Source organism: Felis catus, chromosome C1 (assembly GCF_018350175.1).
Source record: "Felis catus isolate Fca126 chromosome C1, F.catus_Fca126_mat1.0, whole genome shotgun sequence".
Classification (NCBI taxonomy): domain Eukaryota; kingdom Metazoa; phylum Chordata; class Mammalia; order Carnivora; family Felidae; genus Felis; species Felis catus.
Window position 1 is genome coordinate 146,226,887 of NC_058375.1, and position 23,596 is coordinate 146,250,482.

The 23,596-nt window shown below is 41.4% G+C and overlaps 1 protein-coding gene across 3 annotated transcripts in view; it reads left to right on the forward strand.

Moving 5' to 3' along the window:
* Positions 1 to 16,646: 16,646 nt before the first annotated feature.
* The window catches only part of GPD2 (glycerol-3-phosphate dehydrogenase 2), a 146,376-nt gene continuing 139,426 nt past the window's right edge, over positions 16,647 to 23,596 (forward strand). Inside the window, exon 1 of one of the 3 annotated variants that reach the window (XM_045033835.1) lies at positions 16,647 to 16,819. The gene's annotated coding sequence lies outside the window, so the exon portion shown is untranslated. Of the gene's footprint in view, positions 16,820 to 21,621; positions 21,879 to 22,382; positions 22,517 to 23,596 lie in introns of those variants that run through there. The other 2 variants (XM_011285365.4, XM_011285364.4) reach the window with 2 other exon arrangements.

Consider the following 23,596-nt stretch of genomic DNA (forward strand, 5'->3'; position numbering starts at 1 on the left):
ATGTTTCCATTTTCACTATGTATATATCATTCCATTACAGAAATTGAATAGGATCCATGGGCCATGCCTTCCTCTTCCTTGGATGAGTGGCACGCAGCTGAAATGTGCCTCTCTATTCCAAAGCAAGTGTTTCCAACTCCTTTCCGGAGACACATTTTTTTTCTTTTTAATTGATGTATTACTAGCATCGATATAGGTACAGTTGATTATAGCTCTTCTGCTCCTTGTGTAGGAGATCATTCTTGCTGCCTGTAACACAAGCTTCTTATTAAAACCGATTGGATGGCCGGGCTGTTGTTTCTAGTTTACATTGGAACATATCATGTGTGCTCAATAATGTGAAGGGGCAAACAAAACCTCCCTGGCCGGGGTGAATTCTCTTCCAAAACTAGAGAGTCACAAGCAGAGAATCCTACCAGTATAGGAGATCATAGAAAGGTCTAATTTCCTGCTGTTCAAACCAGCCCACCCAGAGCCCACCCTGCTGGTGCTGGCACTCCATGGGCTGTCTGCTCCCAAATTGTGGCTTGTGTGTGTATATTCTGTTGTTCCCTCTTCCCTGTGGCCCCTAGAATTGTTCTTAGAAATTATTCCCAACTTCCTTGCTTCCTGGTACACCTTTTTGGGGGGGTACTTATTTCCTTTAGCCCAGGCTAAAGGAAATACTCCCTAGGCTCAGTTCAGCTCAGTTTCTGAGGCCCTAGAGTGGAGGCTATTGGCGTAGAGAACAGGACTAAGGCAATGTTTTATATAACTTTGTGCCCCCTCGATATTTTGCAAAGTTAGTTTCTCTAAGTATGTGTGGATCTAACGGACAAATTCGTCTTTTGAGTTGTTTGCAAATGCGTTGAGCTTTTTATATCCAGGATGGTGTTGTCCTACCAGTGAAGATGTAAAGCTAAGATCTCAATAGAAACTGGTTTAACTTTGGTTGGACACTAAGAACCTGTAACATGTTTGTCTTTATTTTTTATTTGCACTCATTTACTGCAAGGGGTAGTACTGCAAAGTCATAGACCATTTGACTTTGTTTTGCTCCTTAGCATTCATGACCATCTTATCTTGAGTTTATGCTTAAAAGGTTAATATTGCTATTGGTTACTTAGAGACCTCTTTGCTCTTCCCCTTTCCCTATTATATAAACACAATATTTACCCAAAAAGGATATGACTCTGGTTGAAGGAATATTGCATTTGGTCAATTAACTGAATGTCTAACAGACAAATTATTTCCAATTTAATGTGATTTTCTATCCACTCCTAAGACTAATTTTATGTAGTGGAGGAAAAGTAATAAGGTTGGAGAAGATAAGTAAAAATACATATAGTGCTTTTAACGTTTTTTATTTATTTTTGGGACAGAGAGAGACAGAGCATGAATGGGGGAGAGGCAGAGAGAGAGGGAGACACAGAATCGGAAATAGGCTCCAGGATCCGAGCCATCAGCCCAGAGCCCGATGCAGGGCTCGAACTCACGGACCGCAAGATCGTGACCTGGCTGAAGTTGGACGCTTAACTGACTGCGCCACCCAGGCACCCCATATAGTGCTTTTAAGAAACCAGTCTTTGTTCAGCTTGAACTAACAACAAAATAATTACCATAAACTGGAACACTTCTAGTTAAGAGAAGGGGAAAGGAGGGCTAAAAGTAACATGCTTAAGATCCTTCAAAAAGTAAATGGAAGGTCGGGATCCTGAACCCAGAGTTTATGTTCTTGACAACATGATCTATAACACACCCGTAACAGATTTACTCCATGTTTTATTTGTACAACTTTTCAGTCATATGAAATCCTGTATATTAAAGAATATAGCAACGGACATTTCTAGCAGTTTTTCCTTTAGCACAAAATAGCTGAAAGACATCAAGTTAATATGATGTCTTCTACTACGACCTTAAAGGCTGTTACACCTTAAGTTGTTCCTCAGAAGGGCAAGGATTCCAAGTGTAATTGCCATATTCTGACTCCATGAACCTGTATTATAGAACCAACACACGTATAAAAAATCACATTTATAATGTTTGAATCATTGGGAAGAATTCTTCCTATAACATCTTTCATAGGCTTAAGGAATACTTTGCTTGTCCAGAAAAGCCAAGCCCGCTCAGATAGTAAGTAGTTTGCTTGGCTCAGTTTACCATCCTCAGTGAAGTTTACCATCCTTGTCTGAGTCAGTTGAGAACACTGGTAATCACCCGAGACTTCCATTAACAGCGCTGAGTTATAAAGACATAAGCTTTATCAGTCAGCCTCACAAAGTACTGCAGACAACTGTCTGAAACCCTTGTGGTATGGTATCATGGTTAAGAGTACAGGACCTGAGCAGGCTACCCAGGTTCAAATCCCCTCTCTATCTCTAGCTCTGTAGACTTATGCAGGGCATTCCCATCTCTTTCTTAGTTGCTTCCTTAGTACAATTGTATGCAGAGTTGTTCGGAGAATTAAATGGGCTAATGCACATAAAGTGCTTCCACAGTGCCCGGCATGTAATAAGCTTAGCTCCATAAATGTTAGCTATTAATACTAATTAATGAGAACCAATATGGCAAAACCTGTTTCTCACCAGTATAAAGATAACCAGCTTGGTTATGAGGACAAATGAATGTAAAACTGAGAGAAGAATCTACATAGGAGACCAAATATGTTTTTGCTGAGTTTACAAAAAAATGGCAGGTTGGTGCTTCAGTATTTTGTGAGTTTTACTTGTACTTTGTGGGCTGTTTTGGTAGGTGTGATGTCAAAATTAATAACCATGATGGCCTTTTATGTTTATAGTTACCTGTGGTCACAAATATCTTTCAGGCATTTTGCTCCACAGCAACCCTGTGTGACAGGTAACATTTCCCTTTTTTACTAGTAAAGAAACTGAGTGTTAGGGAAAAAAGTTAATATTTTAAAAAGGTCGAACTGGAACTCAAACAGTTTTCTTTTTCATTCTGAATTTCTGAATTTTCTTCCATGGGAGTGTGAAGAATGTAGATGAAGTGATTTATATACTTAACACAATTAGTAAAGGAGCAGAAAGTATTCAGTTGGATTCAGATTGCCTCAAGAATTCAACCACTTCTGCTTAAACAATTTGCAGTGTTAAATTTAAAAGTTTTGATGCAAATGCACAAAGGGCTCAGAGACAAAGCTTGTTTTTTCCTCATAATTGAAGGATAGGGTCTCAGTGTCAGTCTCGCTGTTACTTAAATTTAAATATTGTAATACAAACACAGAGAACATATGTCTCTATTAATCTGTTCTTGTCTTAGCGTTCTGAATGAAACTACTTTCAGAATTGATGTTTTAAAGCAGACTAATAGTTGAACGTAAATGGCATACAATTTGTTACTTACATATGTTTCTTATTCTTCAAATTTTACATAAACTGGAAGGTAAATCCAATAGTTCTGTAATAATTGATACTGAAGCACAAAATTAGAGAATCAATGTGAGGTTAAACGTTCACATTAAAATTTAAAGAATGGGTCTATTATCTGAGAGGATTCATGCTTCTCATACATATGTCTAAATGTGTTTCTATGCTAAGAAGTAGGTGGGTCCTGAGTGGCTTTGATATTTACATACTTTACGGAAAAGGTGTGAATCAAATGATCCCAAGTTACTTTCTAGCTCTGTAGCTCTGTGACATTTCAGTGGCTTTGGCAGCATCATGTTATTGGTGAACTTTATTAAAAAAGAAATCAAGTTTTTACATTCAGAATGGATGAGATCTGAAAACTTTCTCAAAGGTTATTGAGTACTGGCATTGCTTTCATGAGTACTTACTTTCTAAATGATTGTGATTTCAATGCCATTTGCGTTTAGAAAATGGGGAATGCTATCAGGTATCCCATACAGATTCTAAATAATGACAGTCCCAGAAGGGATCAATAGGTCTTTAATATATGATATTTAAAAAGGACATAAAGGTATTACATAATATTTAACTAGATTTAGGGATTATATTATGATGATGATAACTGCTCCATTTCCTCCATCTTTTAGACAGTATAATGACGCGTGTGCTGTTATTCAACTGTGGTAAAGTAGAGTGAGAAGGAAGTCTAATCCAAACTCTTTACTTTTCATTAATTACCTTATTCATTCATTAAACTGGGGGTGGTCTTTTATGTGCTAGACATTCTTTGAGTCACTAAGGATACATCTGTGAACAAAACAGAAGTCCTACCCTGTGGCACTAGGATTCTGTAATAGGGGAGATCAATAAAAGAGACAGTAAATGAGACAAAATGTATAGTACTCTAAACGGTGATAGGTGCTGTGGAGAGAAATAAACCAGGAAAAATATTGGTAAGGGAGAGAAATTGTAAAGATGGTGGTGATGGAAGGCCTCACTGAAGAAGTGACCTTCAAGTGAAGGCACATTAAGGGGAAAGGTATTCTTGTTTTTTTTTTCTTTTTATTATGAAATTTATTGTCATATTGGTTTCCATACAACACCCAGTGCTCATCCCAACAGGTGCTCTCCTCAATGCCCATCACCCACCCTCCCACCCCCCATCAACCCTCAGTTTATTCTCAGTTTTTAAGAGTCTCTTATGGTTTGTCTCCCTCCCTCTCTCTTTTTTTTTTCCTTCCCCTCCCCCATGGTCTTCTGTTAAGGTTCTCAGGATCCACATAAGAGTGACAACATATGGTGTCTGTCTTTCTCTGTGTGACTTATTTCACCTAACATAACACTCTCCAGTTCCATCCACGTTGCTACGAAGGGCCATATTTCATTTTTTCTCATTGCCAAGTAGTATTCCATTGTGTATATAAACCACAATTTCTTTGTCCATTCATCAGTTGATGCACATTTAGGCTGTTTCCATAATTTGGCTATTGATGAAAGTGCTGCTATAAACATTGGGGTACAAGTACCCTTATGCATCAGCACTCCTGTATCCCTTGGGTAAATTCCTAGCAGTGCAGTTGCTGGGTCATAGGGTAGATCTATTTTTAATTTTGGGGGAGGGACCTCCACACCGTTTTCCAGAGTGGCTGCACCAGTTTACATTCCCACCAACAGTGCAAGAGGTTTCTCGTTTCTTCACATCCTCTCCAGCATCTGTAGCCTCCTGATTTATTCATGTTAGCCACTCTGACTGGCGTGAGGTGGTATCTCGGTGTGGTTTTGATTTGTATTAAGGGGAAAGGTATTCTTGCAGATAGAATATTAAGTGCAAAGTCTGAAGTCCCTGCAATGGAAGATGCCTGCCTTCCTTCCTTGCTTCCTTGCTTCCTTCCTTCCTTCCTTCCTTCCTTCCTTCCTTCCTTCCTTCCTTCTTTCCCCCTCCCTCTCTTTTACCCTCCCTCCCCTCCCTCTCTTCCTTTTTCCTTCTAAGAAACAGCAAGGAGATCCTGAGGTTGAAATGGAATGAAGGAGGGGAAAGTGATGGGAGATGAGATTAAGGAGATAAGTGGTAGGTAGTGGCCATGGTCAGGACTTTGGTTCTTGCTCTAAATGGTATGGGGAGCCATTAGGAGATTTTAAGCAGAGGAAAGGCCTGATTTTACTTAAAGGGAGTAGTCTGGCTGCTGAGTTGAGAATACAGTGCATGGTGGCAAGAAAGGAAGCAATGAGTCAAGTTAAAACATTTTAGTAATCCATGCCAAAGATAATGGAAACTGGGACCAAAATGTGAAGTGAAGATGGTGAGAGAGAGAATCTGAACATATTTTGCAACTAGAACTCGAAATTGGATGCCACCAAAGCTGAGAAAAATTTAGGCCTGGAGAGGCTGTGGCTTGACTAAGAATAGCTGGCTTGTCACCGACAGAGCTGATAACGATCATAGGTCTTCTACCCCATTGTATATTTCCCCCCAAAACCTCAGTTGTCTAAGAATCGAAATAACTCATCCTTTGAAATCACACTGGAACATGAAACATATTATTTAAATGAATGTGTCAGAATTCATGGCTTAAAATTAAGTGAGAATATTTCAAAGTGTCCCCACGTTTTATATCAATTTGTCCTAAAGTTCAAGCTCATTTGCCTGACATACTGGACAGGTTAGATCTGGATTGATTTTTGCCTGTTTATCCAAGTAGTTAACATCTGACTCTATTCCTTCACTTATTCATGTGCTTTTAAAATGATTCTTGAGTGCCTATTAAGATGCCACTTTTTGGAGCTTAGCCCCTACCTGACTTCACTGAAACCTCACCTTGGCTGTCCTCAGACACTGTTGGTCACTCTCTTTGTACTCCTGGGGCAGTGACACATACCTCTCTTGTAATGTTTACCACCCTCAATTACATTTATCTGTGTAACGGCCTGATTTCCTCATGAATTTTAAACAATTTGAGTTCAGGATTTAGTCTTATTTATCTTTGCATTTTCAGAAACTTGTATAATGCCTCACACATAGTAGGTGTTCACCGAAGGGTGAATTAATCAGTTTTACTCAGAAGAATCTGGCTGTTTGGATCACTTTCTGTTTGTTTCTTTGATCTCATTCTTTGCAAAGTAATGAGCAATAAAAAGGATCACTGAGGGGCACCTGAGTGGCTCAGGTTAAGCATCAGACTCTTGATTTTCGCTTAGCACAACATCTCACGGTTTGTGAGATTGAGCCCAGCCTCGGGCTCCGTCCGCACTGACAGCTTGGAATATTCTGCTTGCGATTCTCTCTCTCCCTCTTTCTCTGCCCCTCCCCCACTTTCTCTCTCTCTCTCTCTCTCTCTCTCTCTCTCTCTCTCTCTCTCTCTGTCTCTCTCAAAATAAATAAATAAACATTTAAAAAAGAAGGAAGTTAAAAGTAAGACTGAAAGTAAGTTAGATTAAAAAGCAAGTTGCAGAAAAATGTTAATAACAAAGGAAGCAAAAATAGTGACAGGCATGTACAAATATTAAAAGTTTGAAATATTATATCATGAATCATAAAGTGACAACCAGGAGATTTGCACACAGACTTCTTTTCTCCAGCCAACCAAATGGACTGTGAAGTATTAAAGCTGACACTGAAGCTTAGTTTCATGAAGAGGTAGCATTTCTTTCCAGTTTCAAGGAGAGAAGGATCAGCATTCCAGATCTTTCTCTATTACTGTTGGCTTCACATCTCTATGTCTGGGGCAGCTCGGTGGCTCAGCTGAGTGTCCCACCCTTCATTTCAGCTCAGGGTCATGGTGTCGAGCCACTACTTTGGGCTCCACACTCAGCTCAGGATTCTCTATCTTTCTCTCTCTCTCTCTGCTCCTCTCCCCACTCATGCTATCTCTCTCTCAAACTAAAAAAAAAAAAAAAAAGTCTATATATGAGTGACATAAAGTCTCCTTACTGATTGATCTGATCTGGATCTCTTTCACTTCTCATATTTTCCCTTCTATTTTTCTTGTTTTCTTTACCTCTTTTGTCTTTTAAAATCATGATTGTTCCCCTTATCATCAACAAGTTCAAAGAGATAGAAGAATGTGCATAATTTTGCAATATAAGAAAGGGAGATTAGTCTCCTACCATCGCCTTGAGTTTTACCTAAGTAGTTTTATGGTGAAATGAGCATCAAGACAAGTAATTTTGAGTATCAGTCAAAAACTCTTAAGTGCTCTGTGGTTAATTCTGTCTTTTCTTGTTGTTGTTAATCAAAATTGATCATTGCCTTATTTAGAATAAAACTTAGAGGATGAAGACTAAAGTTATATTCTATGTTTATTTATTTTATTTAAGTTTATTTATTTGGGGGAGGGGGGCAGAGAGAGAGGAAGAGAGAGAATCCCAATCAGGGTCCGTGCTGTCAGCACAGAGCCCAATGAAGGGCTCCATCCCACAAACCATGAGATCATGACCTGAGCCGAAATCAAGAATTGGATGCTAAACTGACTGAGCCACCCAGGTGCCCCTATGTGTTGCATTTTTAAGGTCTAACAAACTTTGAATCTTTTCTGGAATTATATTTGAAACACAAAGAATTGTGAGATACAAAAATGTTACTTGATCCAACATACGTTTTTCCCTTTGGGCTTATTTCAAATCCCATCATAACTATTTGAAATAATTATTTAATTGATGAAACTTTGGACATCCTAACAAATGTTCACATTTGATTGCAATATACTTGCATCCAGCCAGATTCCTATAAGAAACTAACACAATAAAATCTGTAACTCAATAAGATGTATTTCTACCAATTTTGCCCCTCTTAAAATATCAACTAATAATGCTAAATAAAAGCTCCATCATTTTCCCTATTTGCTTTTAGTTTCAGCTGCATAATTTTACAATTTAAAAGGTTGGTCAATAGAAACTGACAAGAGACATAAAACCAAGCCAATTTTATTTCATTTAGCATCTATTGATCATACTTCAAGCTGTTTAAATATTTCTGCAACCTCCCATAAAGTCATTTATACCTAGAAAAGAGTTAGAAATGGATATATAAGCTGAAGGGGATAACTAGGGTACTGTTAATAGATCATTCAGATCTCATTTTTCCTCATTATATTTCCTGGAATGTTAGTGAAGGGGTCTTCTTTGCCACAGGTTTATCCTTTGGGGAATTTGTTTTCCCTCAGATTACTCAAGTAATTCTAGAAGGATCAAGGATTCTTGTTGCATCTTCTCAGTATCCAGTATTATCTGGATTCTAGATCCCCCAAAAAGCCAAGTGGATGGGACTTCTACTTTTTAAGGGAAATTTTTCCTATGTTGGATATACCAGATTATTAACTGACTGTTAACCCATAGAACAAGGTTTATCAAAATTAAATGTGCATACCAATTGTCCAGGAAATTTGTTAAAATTCAGATTTTGTATAGTAGGTCTGGAGTGAGGTCTGAGATTCTGCATTTCTTTTTTCTTTTTTTCTTTTTCTTTTTTTTTTTTAACATTTATTTATTTTTGAGAGACAGAGAGAAGCAGAGCATGAGCAGGGGAGAGGGAGAGAGAGAGAGAGATACAGAATCCGAAGCAGGCTCCAGGCTCTGAGCTGTCAGCACAGAGCCCAACGTGGGGCCCAAACTCACGAACTGTGAGACCATGACCTGAGCTGAAGTCGAAGCTCAACCGACTGAGCCACCCAGGTGCCCTGAGATTCTGCATTTCTAACAAGGACCTGGGTGATGCTTTTGCTCCTTATATAGGAACCACCCTTTGAGCAGCAAGGATCTATAGAAGAGTTTTTCATCATAACGCCATTGAAGACTACCTTTATTTGAATTAGCCAGGGGTGGTGGTTCTGGTTAGAATGCAGATTCTTAGTCCTCAACCTGTTTTTACAGAGACAAAATCTATGTAGATACCCTTTACTTCTAGGAACAAACGTTTTTAAACAAGTGCTCCAGGTTATTTTTACATACATTAAGGTAAAACAACAGCAAATCTGCATTAAGTACCTTATAGTTCTGTACAAGTCCTGGGAGCAGAGAGAAAGTTGAGTATGGTGGAAGACTAGGCTAAGTGGTAACAATGGTTTGCCTTCCTTGAAGACTTGTCCAGTGTGGATCATGAAAATGTGCATGGTAGTATTTCAGAAGGTGCTCCAACTCCTTAGAGTATTCTTCAGAGTTGAAAGAAAAAAATCCAACCTTATCCTTTATATCACCTACCTTAGTTAAACAGCAAAGTTCTCTTTTAAAACTAGCTGCCCTTATAATCTATTTAGCCCACAAGATACGTTGCATTAGAGTATAACCTTGAAACAACTTGAAGCCAATGAACTTCTTATAGATGTCTTTCTATCACGTTTCTTCCCATCTCTTTTCTACTTATTCTTTAATACCCAGCTCTGGCATCCTTTCCATCTACTTGCAAGCTCTCCTTGGGCAAGCTAGTAACAGATGTTAAAGTTTTAAAAATGTTCATCATCTTTGACTCAATAATTCCACTTAAAAGATATATCCTTAGAATCAGTTGGACAAGGTTACAAAGATATTCAAAGCAATGTTAACTATAATACAAACTGAAAGTCATCTTTGAACGGGAGGTTGTCTCAATAAATTATAATAGATCTTCCCATCAAAATGCTATGCCACCAGTAAAAATGATGATATAGATTCATGTTTATTGTCATAAAAAGATGTTCTTGATATTTTGTGAAATAAAAGAGGATTTAAAGAACATATGTTAATAGTAGTGATAATACTTAAGATAGCTACCATATATAGTTCATATGACCTGGTCTAAGTGTTCAGTATGGAAAACTCTTAATAAATATTTGTTGGTTGAATGCATATGTTCAGTACTTTATATACACCAGGAATTGCTCTAAGAATTATAGTTCTTTCAAATCATTATTTTTATAATAATCCACTAAGGTAGTATCATTACCCATGTATTATAGAAAAGAAAACTGATGCTCAGTGAGATTAAGTAGATTTTCTGAAGTCATGAAGGTAATATTGCAAGATCTGGCTTTGAATTATTTGATTCAACCAATGTCTTCACACATGTTTTGTTTTTTGTTATATTAAAAAGTTGTCCATATATATCTGAGAAAACGTTGTTAAAATGTTTATAGCAAGCTATCAACAATGGTTCATTATGATCCGTAGGGAGGATTATGGTGATCTTTTTCTCTTTTGTCTATATATTTTCATGGTTCCAAACTGAACATAATATTTTATTATTTCTGTAATAAACTACCTACATTAACAACAGCCTGCTGGTTGGTTTCACCACCGTCACTAACAAACAGACTTCTTGGAATTTTTCTTTCTGGAAAGGTTTTGCCATGCTATGCCAAAACCTAGTTCTACTACTTTTAGCTCTTTTCATTCTTTTATAATAATTATTGTTTCAATGCCATTCTTTCCAACTTGACCAAGTTGGAGAATGTAATTTATCTATCTTTGTAATTTTAGGGTCCATATGGTGCCTGGGGACCAGACATATATCCAAAGAGATTAAAAGAACCTTAAAATAGTAAAATCACTGTTTGTCATTTTATTTTTCATTGCCCCTTTCCTTGTCCAGTAAATATTATGTTTGTTCCTAGTTTCTGCCATGGCAGAGTGAGTCTCCACTGCCCTTAATCTCCTACTGCTAAGAGCAGTAGCCACCAAGTGTGAAAAATCAAAACAAAGCACTTTCCCATCTCCCTGATGGAGTAAAAGCAGTGAAGCCCAAATAATGCTTAGTTACCAAAAGCCACGCCAGGTGTCTAATCGAAAGGGTATTGATTTTAGCTAGTAAATAGCCCTTAATATAGTTGGGACCTGGGATGAATATGCAGCCGGTAATTAGCTAATAAAGCAAACAAGGGCTGGCGAGAACGTGGCGCAGTTGGATAAACAGCAGCCTGTCATCCAGGAAGCTTGGTAGGCCTAATACCTCCTCGTACAGAGGACTCAAGTTACCTTTAGGACTCTCTGCCTCGTGTTTTCAGCCATTAAATAAGGAAAAAACTATAAACCTATCACAGGGTATGAGATATAACTAAAAGCAGTTGTAAATGTTTCGCAAATATTACATGCAATTGAAATGCTTCCTGAAGACAGATGTTGCAATTTAATAATCTTAAGTGGGAAGGTTTAATAACTATTTTAGATCATTAGGATAATGTTTAGTGCCCTAGGATAATTATTAAACAATTCGAGTTTGCTAAATCATCTGATACTCCGGAGAAGCCCATAGCTTGATTAATTCCCACATAATCTGCCAAGTGCTCAGTGAAACTACAAAGTGGCAGAGGCTAGTTAGGAAAAAAGAAGAGCGAGAGTGAGAAAAGAACTAAGTTAGCCACATCCCACCTTGAGAAAGAGGAAAATCCAGGATGCAGGGTCAGAGGGCTAAGGTGTAAGGAAAAGGGTTAAGGTGCAAAGAATCTAAACCAGAGATGGTGGGTCAGAGGCCGAGAGTCAATCCCGGTATCCCGATGCGTTGTAGCAGGCCTGCACAGAGGCGTTGTTTCTTTGTTTCTAGTTATGGTTGCAGATATTTTCCTAAGCGGCAAAAGCATTTTACATAAAGATTCCAGATTTCCAGTGTCTTTTGGAAATTCAGAGTACCTTATCTAGCAACACCGGACTGCATTCCCATGTGACAGTAATGGACAAAAACTGAGTAAAGGCTGCTGCTTTCATTTTTTTCTGAAGATTTTGATTATGAAAATCTCAAGGCCTACTGAAAAGTAAAAAGAAAAATAGATATTTTTTCAAGTACTGCTATATTCACCGATTGTTAATATTTTGCCATATTTATTATGGAATTAAAAACATATCTAAACATTTATATTTTTGCTGAACCATCTTTTTTTAAAAGTCTTTTTAATGTTTATTTATTTTTGAGAAAGAGAGGGAGAAGGACAGTACAAGCAGGGGAGGAGCAGAGAGAGAGGGAGACACAGAATCCACAGCAGGCTCCAGGCTCTGAGCTGTCAGCACAGAACCCTATGCGGGGTTTGAACCCGTGAACCATGATTTCATGACCTGAGCCAAAGTCAGTCACTTAACCAACTGAGCCACCCAGGTGCCCCTTGCTGAACCATCTTAAAGTGGATGTATTACTTCATCCCAAATACTTCAGCGTGCATTTCCAAAAATAAAGACGGTTTCCTACACAACTGCAATATGATTATCATACTGAAAAAAAAAAAATTCGTAATTCCCTAATGTCATTGTAACTCAGTCAATATTCAAATTTCTTTATTGTCCCCCAAATGTCATTTACACTCATTTTCTTTTCAAGCCAGGATCCAATGAAAAGACAGTCATTGCATTTGGTTATGTCACATTAGTCACTTTTACACTACATCAGGCTCTCCCCCACCTCCATTCTTTTCTTCTATGACATCATCTGAGTGAAGGGGTCAGTTGCCTTGTGAACTGGAGTTCATATCTAAAGGCTTGGTTAATTCAGGTTAAACATATGGAGCAAAAATAATTCAAAGGTCATGATGTGGTCTCCATATTGCATCACACAGGGGATCACGTAACTTCTCTCGTCCTAGTTGGTAACGCCAAGTTTGAGCACTGGGTTGAGGCAGCGGGCTAACCTCTTTTGATGTTAGCTCTCTCCAAGTTACCACAGACTCCACCACACCTTATTCACCGTGTATCTAGGCCAGATTCATTTCATCTTGCCTGGGAGGTGTATGCAAACTTCGACCTGAAGACTATCAACTGCTACAATCTGGACTGTGATAAGAGCATAGAGCACTTTGCTCCCGGAACAGTAGGCTAGTGCCTGGTACAGAGGAGCCTGAAGCAGCCTGTCATCCAGGAAGATTTCCTAGGTCTAATGCCTCCTCGTACAGGGCATTCGGGACAAGTATCTGCTAATTGACTAATGCTAGAAACAGTATGAAAAACCTGAGAGGACAAGGAAAAATTCAGCAACACATGCTCTTGTATGGCATGTACTTTGGAGAAGCCTTATGCCTTTTGATAGGGTCCAGCACATTGCAGAGGTTTCCGACCCTCGGGGATGATTCTTTATCTGAACTGGACCGGAATGCACAGTTCCAGGGGAGAAATAGGAACAAGCAGAAAGGGTGAATTTAAAATTCTGTGGAACTCAAGGGTTTTGGTTACCTGGGCATCACATTTATGAAGGGCCCTGGTGCAGGCTGGCTTTTGGAAGCAGTTACTGAGACAGAGTAAGCCATGCAGGTTATTATTCGGGATACTGGTGGAAAGAAGAATGCGGAAGCAGGATTGGGCAGAGGGAGAAGTAAATGTTGACGAGAGCCCAACAAAGCCTTAGTCGCCTCCCCCCCTCCCCTCTCCCCCTCCACCTCGCCACTTCTGGCCCCTTGGGTAGTTCTGGAGTGCCAGCAGCCCATCAGAGTTATCTCCCAATTATCCAGCAGAGTCTTTATACCCCTCGTCACTCAGTCACAGGATAAGCACTAGCCCAGGAAAGGAATGACCTTGAATGAGGTAGTTCTCTGCAGTAGAGGCAGATTCTGAACGAGGTGGCCAAAGATGCTTCCAGCGGCTGGCATACTGAGTTTTACTTGGAGGAAGACCTGGGTGGTGCAACAATCTGTCACCCACAGACCCCACATTTAAAATGTTGCTCTTATCTCTAAATGAGTTATATGGACAGTTACTGAAGTCCTTTTGCTATGTATGAGTTGGCTAATTGTAACATTCACATTATACTATAATTAAAAAAAAAACAAACTTGTTCTGGCAGTTTTTTACTTACTAGACAGCTCAGAAAATATAAAATGGTCCCGGCATCTCTCAAATTCTAGAAGGCTCTGGTATCAGTTGGATGTACCACAGGGTGGAAAATGGAGTCCATTTACATGGTTGTAAATTGCTTTGTCATCCTTTTTTTTTTTAAGTTTATTTATTTTGAGAGAGAGTGAGAGGGAGAGAAAGAAAGAGAAGTTGCTCACAAGTGGGGGAGGGGCAGAGAGAAAGGGAGAAAATCCCAAGCAGGCATCTCACTGTCAGCGTGGAGCCAGATGCAGGGCTTGAATTCACAAACTGTAAGATCATGACTTGAACTGAAATCAAAAGCCAGATGCTTAGCCAACTGAGCCATCCAGGGGCCCTTGCTTTGGCATCTTGAATAAAAAACACCCTGAAGGGTCAGCTCCACGAGGATAGATTGGCATTAGTGCCAAAGAGAAATAAATGAAGGAAGCTGTATGAGTTTCCTGTAGCTGCTGTAACAAATTACATAAGCTTGTTGGTTTAAAACAATAGGAATATATTCTCCCACAGTTCTGGAAGCCAGAAGATCAAAGTCAGTGTCACTTGACTGAAATCAGTAGCCAGCAGGGCGTCACTCTCTCCAATGTGTCTAAGGGAGAGTTAATTACTTGCTTCTTCTAGCTCCGGTGGCTGCTGGCTTTTCTTAGCGTGTCTGCATTACTCTAGTCGGCATCCATGATCACACTGTGTTTTACTCTTCTATCTCTGTAAAACCTTTCCATTACTCCAATCTTTTTTTTTTAATTTTTTAGACATTTCTTTCTTTCTTTCTTTCTTTCTTTCTTTCTTTCTTTCTTTCTTTCTTTTCTTTCTTTCTTTCTTTCTTTCGAGTGCAAGAGGGGAAGGGGCAGAGAGAGAGGGAGACACAGAATCCAAAGCAGCCTCTGGGCTCTGAGCCATCAGCACAGAGCCTGCCTCAGGGCTTGAACTCATGAACTGATTCTAACCAAAGTCAGACACTTAACAGACTGAGCGACTCAAGCACACCCACCCTTATAAGATTACTTCAATCTTATAGGGATACGCAGGATTGCACTTGGAGTCCGCTCTGATAATTCAGAATAATGTCTCCATCTCAAGATTCTTAATTAAATCTGCAACATCTCCTTACCACACCCTCCACCCCCAGCCCCAGCCTGTAGCATTCACAGGTTCCAGGGAGGCCACTATTCTGTCTATTACAGGATAGCTTTTAATTCTTTGCTTTGGGTCCATAAGCCTTGGAACTATTTGCTTTTCATCTGGCCCAAGAGCAAGTGCGTAGTAAGTTGTATCTAGGGTGGGGCACCAAGGTGCCTCAGTTGGTGAGTTCGAGCCCCTCATTGGACCATTCCTAACAGTGCAGAGCCTACTTGGGACCCTCTCCCTCCCTCTCTGTGCACTGCTTGAAAGTGCACTCTTGCTCTCTCTTAAAATGAATAAATAAACTTAAAAAATAAACTGTGTCTAGTGAGTATAATGATGGAGAAGCTAGAATTTCACCCTGCAGCACTTTGAGACTCACTGTGGGAAGGCGATCTTTGTGAGAGCAAGGACTTCTGCTCTGTTTCAAAACCACAAGAGACCCAGGTTGACAATGAAGAGTGCATACATACTCAGGAAAGATTGTCTTCCTCCACATTTGATTATTGAAAAATATTTCTGGAACACGCATACCTTAAATATACCAGAAACATATTTTTTAGATGTCCTAACACCAGTTTCTGGCTTCTTATCACATATCAGGTTATCTCAGTTCTCAGAAACCTGACCAGAGTTAAAAGTTAGAAAGGGAAAGGGATTATCTGTTTACAGCATGGTCTAGAGAATTTTAAAACAGTAGACTTTCCACCGAATGGGCAAATTTCCTCTTGGTGGGGGTTACGTGGAAACATTCTCTCCTGTTTTATGCCCCCTTGAAGAGCTATTTCAAAAATAAACTTCAGTATGTAACCCAATGATAACAGAAGAAAGATTCTCTACTTTCCTATCATTCCTTTTTCAGCTTTGCGTGATGCTCTTGCTGATAGAGGAAGAATGGAGATTTGCTTTTGAGGCCAAGGTATTTGCTGAGGGAACAGCACCTGTTACTCTCTGGCTGGTACCCTTGTGTGTAAAGTACCTTCCTCTTGGCTTGACAGAAATTAGGTCATTGCCCACGTGTTTCGGGCTGCTGAATTAAGACACAACATTCTCATTTTAAAGCTAATCATGCACAGACATAAACGCTGTCCACAGCTATGGTTGTTCTACTATTGCTGTTTAGATTGATCCTTTAAAAAAAAAAATCACATTACAACATTACAGTGGTTAAATTTATTTGAATCATCTACTGCTGAGATCCAAGCCGCTTCCAGATTATGTAACAGGTATTCAGAATGTGGAACTCAACAAATCTCTGGTTTCTCAGGCTGCTTACCCTTGGCTCAGCTGCCTCTGTCACTGAGTCATCAACAGATTTACTCTGAGGAACCCAGTATTCCATTTTGTTTCAGCTCCCACATCAGAACCTAATACTTATTCATGTTCTCTGCATGAGTTTCTTGGGACATTTCTGTTTACCCACAACCTTCCTGCCGCTATTAAATAGGAGGCTATGTGCCAGAGTCAACATTATTCAATTTACATCATCAACATTTGAAAAAGCTTGTTTTCAGTGCTGCTCTGTCCTAGGAACACAGTGGATGCCTGCCTGAGGAAGGACTTCACATTTCCTTCACCCTCAAGGCCTTTAAATCTAAGTAAGTTTCCTGGTGCCACTTTATACTGATGCTTTAAAAATTTATTTTAAAAATACTTTCCCAGATTCTTATAAAGCAGAAATAAAACTTCAAGTACCCATTTAAAAGTATATTTAGTATTTTTATTTCATCTTTTCAAGGATCGTATATTTTCACCTTATTCTTGATCCTAACTCTTTGAGAATCACTGACATGGGAAGATTTTTTTGTCGGCTATTTTTAGATGTCTATAATTCTGCTTTTAAAAATTCAAATAACAAGTAGGCAGAGATCTGCTAAGTGAGCTGCTCTAATCACAAAGCCCCAACATCACTGCTCTGGTCCTGGCTAAGGATTTGTTTTAAGATTTTTGTGGACAGCATTGTTCATCGTTTAGAAACCCTGTATTAGTTTTGTTTTCTTTGTAAGGGGTAAACTCGTAGTGGTTGTTTAATGCTTGGTTATCTCCTTAATGTTTGTAACTATTGTAACAATGGGTAGGATTATAGGTGCGTGGAGTATGTCCTAAATCATGTACATGACAGGTTGTCCCCAATTTATGATGGTTTGATTTAAGGATTTTTTTTTTTTTTACTTTGGGGCAAAAGCAAGAAACATTCAGCAGAAACCATACTTTGAATTTTTGAATTTGGATTTTGCCTTGGACTAGAGGTGTGTGGTCCAGCCCTCTTTCCTGATGCTGGACACCAGAAGTGGGCTATCACTCTCCTTTAGCAGCGCCATCTGAAGGGTGAACGACTGATACACCTACCGCCATTCTGTACCCAGATGACCATTCTGGGTTTCCCTTTCAGTACCGTTTTCATTACATTACGTGAGATTTTCAACACCTTATTACAAAATAAGCTTTGTGCTGGATGATTCTGCCCAACTATAGGCCAATGTAAGTGTTCTGAGCACCTGTAAAGTAGATTAGGCTAAGCTCTGATGTTTTGTAGGTGAGGTGTATTAAATGCATTTTCAACTTCTGATATTTTCCAGCTGTGTTGGGTTTATCAAGACATAACTCCATCCTCAGTTGGGGAAGATCTGTACTAAAATAATATAACTGAAGAAATATGTGAGCATGCAGTGATCAGAGCTCAGAATAAAGGTGTCTTGGCCCAATTTTGAAGCAAGAGTCAGAATGCCTCTGATTTACACCCTTAGGGAAGAGAAGTGAAATTGGTGATACTTTTGTTGGCAATTATACATCAGGCCTTTTGCATAGATTATCCCACTAAATCCCAGTGTGGCCATTTGCTAGCTGTGTTATCTTGGGCATGTTACTTAACAATTTTGTGCCTCAATTTCCCTATTTTGTAAAAATAAAACAAAATCAAGAAGCCAAAAACTGAGACTTATTCCAATTTAATCTTATTAAAGATTACGTGGACCTTGTTAAGCCTAGTGCCTGGCACAGAATAAACACCATGTGAATGTTCACTATTAACGTACCCACTGATAAAGAAACTGACGTTCTGGGAGACCGGAGAACTTAGGTTAAAGAACTTGGAAGAGAGTGGACTTGAAGCCCATACACTGTTCTGTATACCACGTAGTTTCTCATTTTAATCTTGGCTCTATTGTTTAGCTATCGTTGAGGTAAGTCACTCATATTGTGGGGCCTTGATTTCATTGTTTGTAAAACAAAAGTGTGAGAGTTAATAACATTTATGGCCCCTTGCAATCCTTATATTCCATAAATGTTATCATAAACTTTGGTGACCTGTGACCACTTGAGGAAAATTTGTTTCTCTGTAGAAATGGGCAGGAACTGAAACAGTTGACCCTCAGCATATAGAGATGGTTGTAAAAGGTGGACAACAGTATCACCAGTGGAAGGTTCCTCCATGTTGGGGAAAGTTCACCCCCAGCAGTTGTGTTTAAGATGTCTTCGCAGCAGATAGGCTACTCTCCAGGGTTGGGAAAGGAAGAACTTGTTCCTTTTGTTACACGTGAATCCAGGAAATAACCTAAATTCATCTGATAACACTAAAATGCAAGATAAATTAATGGGGGGGGGGCAAACTCAGGCTTTGGTAAAACAGGAACAATTGAAAAAGGGAACACTTTTCAGACTTTGGTAGCCATGTGAGTGAGACCGAACACCCATGGCAGTCCTGAAGTTTTCTTAGGCACCCAAGAAAAGAGTTAGGTGGCACCAAAGTTATTTGACACCCTTAATCTGAAAGACGGTAAACACAAGTTCCTTCCAAATGCTGAGTCATGCTTGTGATGACACAGAGAAACACCTAAGACTCCAACTTTCCTGAGATACTGGTCTTTAGTAGATTGTTTCCTGCTGAAATAATTACTTCATGTTTTTAGATTTACTTATGGGGAGTGCTTCCCCTCCTACACCCTCACTAAGTTGTTTTTGGTGTTTTTTTTTTCTTTTCCCTTTTTTAGCCCTCAACCTGTTTGTTTGGTTTTGTTTGAATTCCATGAGCAAAAAGAAGATGTGGCAAGTATATGTGTGTGTAGGCAAGGTTGTTTGTTTTTTTTTTTTTAACATATATATTGTTGGTGGATCTAATGCAATAATAATTCCTAAATTAATGATTATTCCCCTCCTCCCCACAAAATTATCTTTATAGTAAAAAGAAATTGCTTAAGCATCTTGAAATTTACACTCCTGTCAGATAACCTAATCAGCAACTGAACTTTCAGTGGAATTCTTGTCCTAATAAGTCAGACAAAGGGGCAGACATAGGCAGAAAGCTACTTTGGGTACTCATAAATAGTATATTAAGTTTTAAAGCGATATGTATAAGGCTAAAAGGAACAATTTATTTTAATATTGTATTCCGTCTAGAAAATATTGATGGAATAAACAGAGGATAATTTTGGGTTTTTAAGTTTCTGTGAGTCTTAAAGCAGAGTAGCGTAAACCTCTGCATTTGGAAATTATCTAGTGTTTATCTTTAAAAATGAACAATGTTTTGCCACTTTTGTCGTGAACAAGTGGATGCCTAATTTATGCTGAATACTTACAAATTACCATGTTTTATGCAGTAATTGGAAGAAACTTTTATAACAATTTTCTATTTTGGGGCACCTGGGTGGCTAGGTTGGTTAAGCATCTGACTCTTGATTTCTGTTCAGGTCCTGATTTCACAGTTTGTAGGATGGAGCCCCTGCATGGGGCTGTGAGCTGACAGTGCAGAGCCTGCTTGGGATTCTCTCTCCCTCTCTCTGCCCCTCCCCTGCTGACATTAATTCTCTCAAATTAAATAAACATTTAAAAAATAACAGTTTTTTTTTAATTTTAAAATTATTTTTTCAAGGCTGTGGTTGAGATTAGATGTATTTAGAGAGGATGGAGATATGGAGCCAGAGGTGGGTTGTTTAGAAAAAGAAGGTCCAGAGTGACCGGTAGGCTCATGATGGTAAGTTTCTTGTCTCTCCTTGCCTAAGCCCTCCCATATCCACCTTTTCCTTTGGTGCTTTTCCTGAAATTCAGCAGATGCCTAGTGTCCTTCTGCTCTCCTCTGGTCGCTCTTGGCCCCAGTTTTGGCAAATGAAATTATGTCCGATGCTTCTGACTTTTCTCAGCTCCTCAAAATCCTCTCCCTTCTCCCCTGTTCTATGCCATCAATCTGACTTTGGTTTCGGCCATTAGGGATGGCCATGGGTTATTGAGAACAGAATCCCCACTGGCTTGTTAGCTAGCAAGGTGACCAGGATTTTGTGGGGGAAATAAACAGTAGACATAATAGAGTCTGGAACAAATCGTTCATCTAAACGTTCATTTCAAATCAGTAAACACTTATCAAACATCTACTGTGTCATAGGCACTGTGGTAGATACCAGGGTACAGAAGGAAACAGGTGGTCTCCATTTTCCAAGAACTGAACCGTTCTGGGAGAATTCGTGGGAAGGAAACACAGGACTGACACTTCAGTTCAACCAGATTATTGCCTTTCTGGGTAACCTGTTGCTTTTCTAGATAAATGATATAGAATTGGGATTTGAACAAAATGTGGAAACAGTGCTTTGTTACAGGGGTTCTCTGTAATACCTGAGGGGAATGTTTAAGCAGTTGTTCACAAGCTTTAGTGTGCAAGAGAATCACTGGAAGAGCTTGTTAAATCAGATAGCTAGGTGCCAGCCCCAGAGTTTAGGGATCAAGTAGTTGGGAGTGAAGCCGAGAATTTGTATTTCCATTAAGTTCTTCGATGCTGCTGCTGGCTCCCACCACTGCCCTTTCAGAGCCACAGTTTTAAACGTAAGGATTTCCAGGTTCCATCTACGCTCGGTGTGGGAGTGGGAACCTGGGATTGATCATTTTATACCCGCCTTCCCGTTCTAATATGCATCCAAGGTTGAGAACCATTTGGACAGGCTGGTTTCCTGACATTTACTGTGAGCTTGGGACCCAATGAATCTACACATTACTTTATGCCAATTACTATAGTTATGACTTAATTAAATTATGACTTAAAGAAATTAGTAAATGACTTAATAAGTAATTGGCTTTAAAAAACCCAGCACTGCGATTTTGCTTCAAACTAATTTGGCTGCCTTCCTTTGGAAGGTCTTTCCAACCCTCCCCTGGGTATTTTCCAACACCACGGTAGAAACCTTCTTTGCAAAACTCCCAGAGGTTGTTGGAGGAAAGGTCTTAAGGATATGGGGTCCATTTGAGCCCCATGTGCGCCCTCCCTGGGTCCACTTGGGCTTGCTTAGCTCTGGTGGTTCCAAGTAAGCTGGGCATGCTCAGTGGGCAGGGTCGGTTTTAGGGGGTGCATCTGGGAAGCCTGCTGCTCCGCTGCCGGGGCTCTGCGCCTCCCCCCACCTGTATGAGGCCGGGCCTGAGGCGCCTTCGCTCGGCATCCCCCCCTCTCCCACCTCCCGGCGCCCGCCGGGGCTTGGCCTTCCCTGCGGGTTCCTGCGCTGACATTCAGCGGGCAGGTCGGGAGGTCGAGAGCGTGCGGAGGGGGTCCGCGCGAGGGCTTTGGGCTCCGACGGCCGGGTCCCAGGGGTCCGCCCGCTTCCTAGAAGCGTTTCTAGGCCCAGGGAAGCCTTTCTGCCGAGGAGGGGAAGCCAGATCCGGGGGCGGACGACGAGAAATCAGGTAAGCCAGCCCGCCGGCGTGCAGGCGGGCTGGTGTCTCCTCTCTCGCGGGCAGGTGGCCAGGGCCGAGGCAACCGGGCACCTCCCCCACCGTCCCCGGGCCTAGCCCAGCCCAGGCTTTCCGGCCCGCGAGCAAGGCGGGGCGCGGGGCGGGAGCCGCAGCCCGGGGCGAGGGCCAACGCCTCGGCGCGCCGCCGCCCCACCCGGCGGGCCCCGCGGCCCCGCGGCCCCGCCAGGTCACGTTCCTCGGGCGGCGGGGACCTCGGTCGCCCGCCGCCCGCTGGCTCGCGACGCTTCCCCCCCTCGCCTCGACCCCGGCTCCCGCCTCCACTTCCGCGTTTCCCTGCAGGGCCGAGCGGCCCGGGCGGGAGGAATCCGGGCTGGACGCGGCCGCCGCGCCAGCCCCAGGGGAGGGAGGAGGAGCGGCAGCGGGGGGGGGGGGGGGGGGGGGAGGAAGTCGCCGGGGAGGCGGGGCCGCGGCGGGTTGCACTGGCCCGGGCTGCCCGGGAGTGACAGCCACGCGCGCCGCGCCGCGAGGATCAGGGCCGAGTCTCTGATTCGGGGGGAGGCCGAGACTCCGCCCCGCCGGGAGGAACTGGGGGCTCCTGCGCTCCCCTCGCGCGACAGGACCGATCTCAGGTGTGTGCTTCTTGGGAGACCTCCTTCCCGCGCCCCCGGGGTCGTGGCGGAGAGCAATCCGGTTCTGACCCGGGCGAGTCCTCTAGGACTCCGGCGTTGGCTGGGGGGTGGGAGAGAGTTTAGGGTTCCTCCCCAGCAACAGAAGGGGGACTCATTCTCGAGTAGGGGTTAGTATTTACATTTTGGCGGGCGGCGGGGTGTAATACGTTTGGGGCGAGGGTTGGTATCTCATGGAAAGTTTGCGGCAAACTTTTGGCTTGTGGATGCCGCTCTCCTCCTGAGGATTGGCGCTCCCTTCTGAAGCAAGGGAGGAAAAGATTCTAGAAGGGGGGCTGAGGCTCCGTTGAGGACCTTAGCTGCTGGAGTGTGACAGTCCCAGGAGGAAATGGAAAGTGTACACCGATGAGCCTAAAACAGCCCCCTCAGCTTCTCTGAGCAAAAATAGATTTGCAGAGTGCTTTGGCAGAAAGGTAGAGAGAGCCCTGCGGATGAAGTGCTGCTCTCAGCACTTGGTGTCTACACTGCCTTCTGCCTTCTGCACGGGAGCATTCACTTGCTAACAGCCTTGAGAGTTTCAGAGTAACTTACAACCAAATTCTCACAGCCTTCGTGACATGGACCAACCCACATTACACATCCCATTATACCTATCATGAGAGGCAGCGGTAGACACAGCTAACAGTTAATTTGGTCAGCTTATAAATAGTTTTGTATAATTAGGTGAGGGAAGGGCGGGTGACTTACACCATTTGTTGCTTAAAACAAAACTGTTAGAATTTTGCATATGTTTCAAGTTTGATGTGCAGTGTATTTTTCGACTGTGGACGGTAATGGCAATTGCCACACTGGGGCCAGGCCCTTCCTGCCTGCTTCTGACTACTGTGGTCCCTGAGTTCTACAGGGACAGCTGGGTGCCATTGCCCAATGGATACCATGTGCAGCCTGGGGAACTTTATGCTGTGGATGTTGAAATGCCTTTGTGTTCCTTGTAAGGACATGTGTCAGGTTACAATACTGTCTTGATTTTTAAAAATCAACTTTTCAAATAAAGCAGTGTTACCTTAGTAAAAACTGGATAAG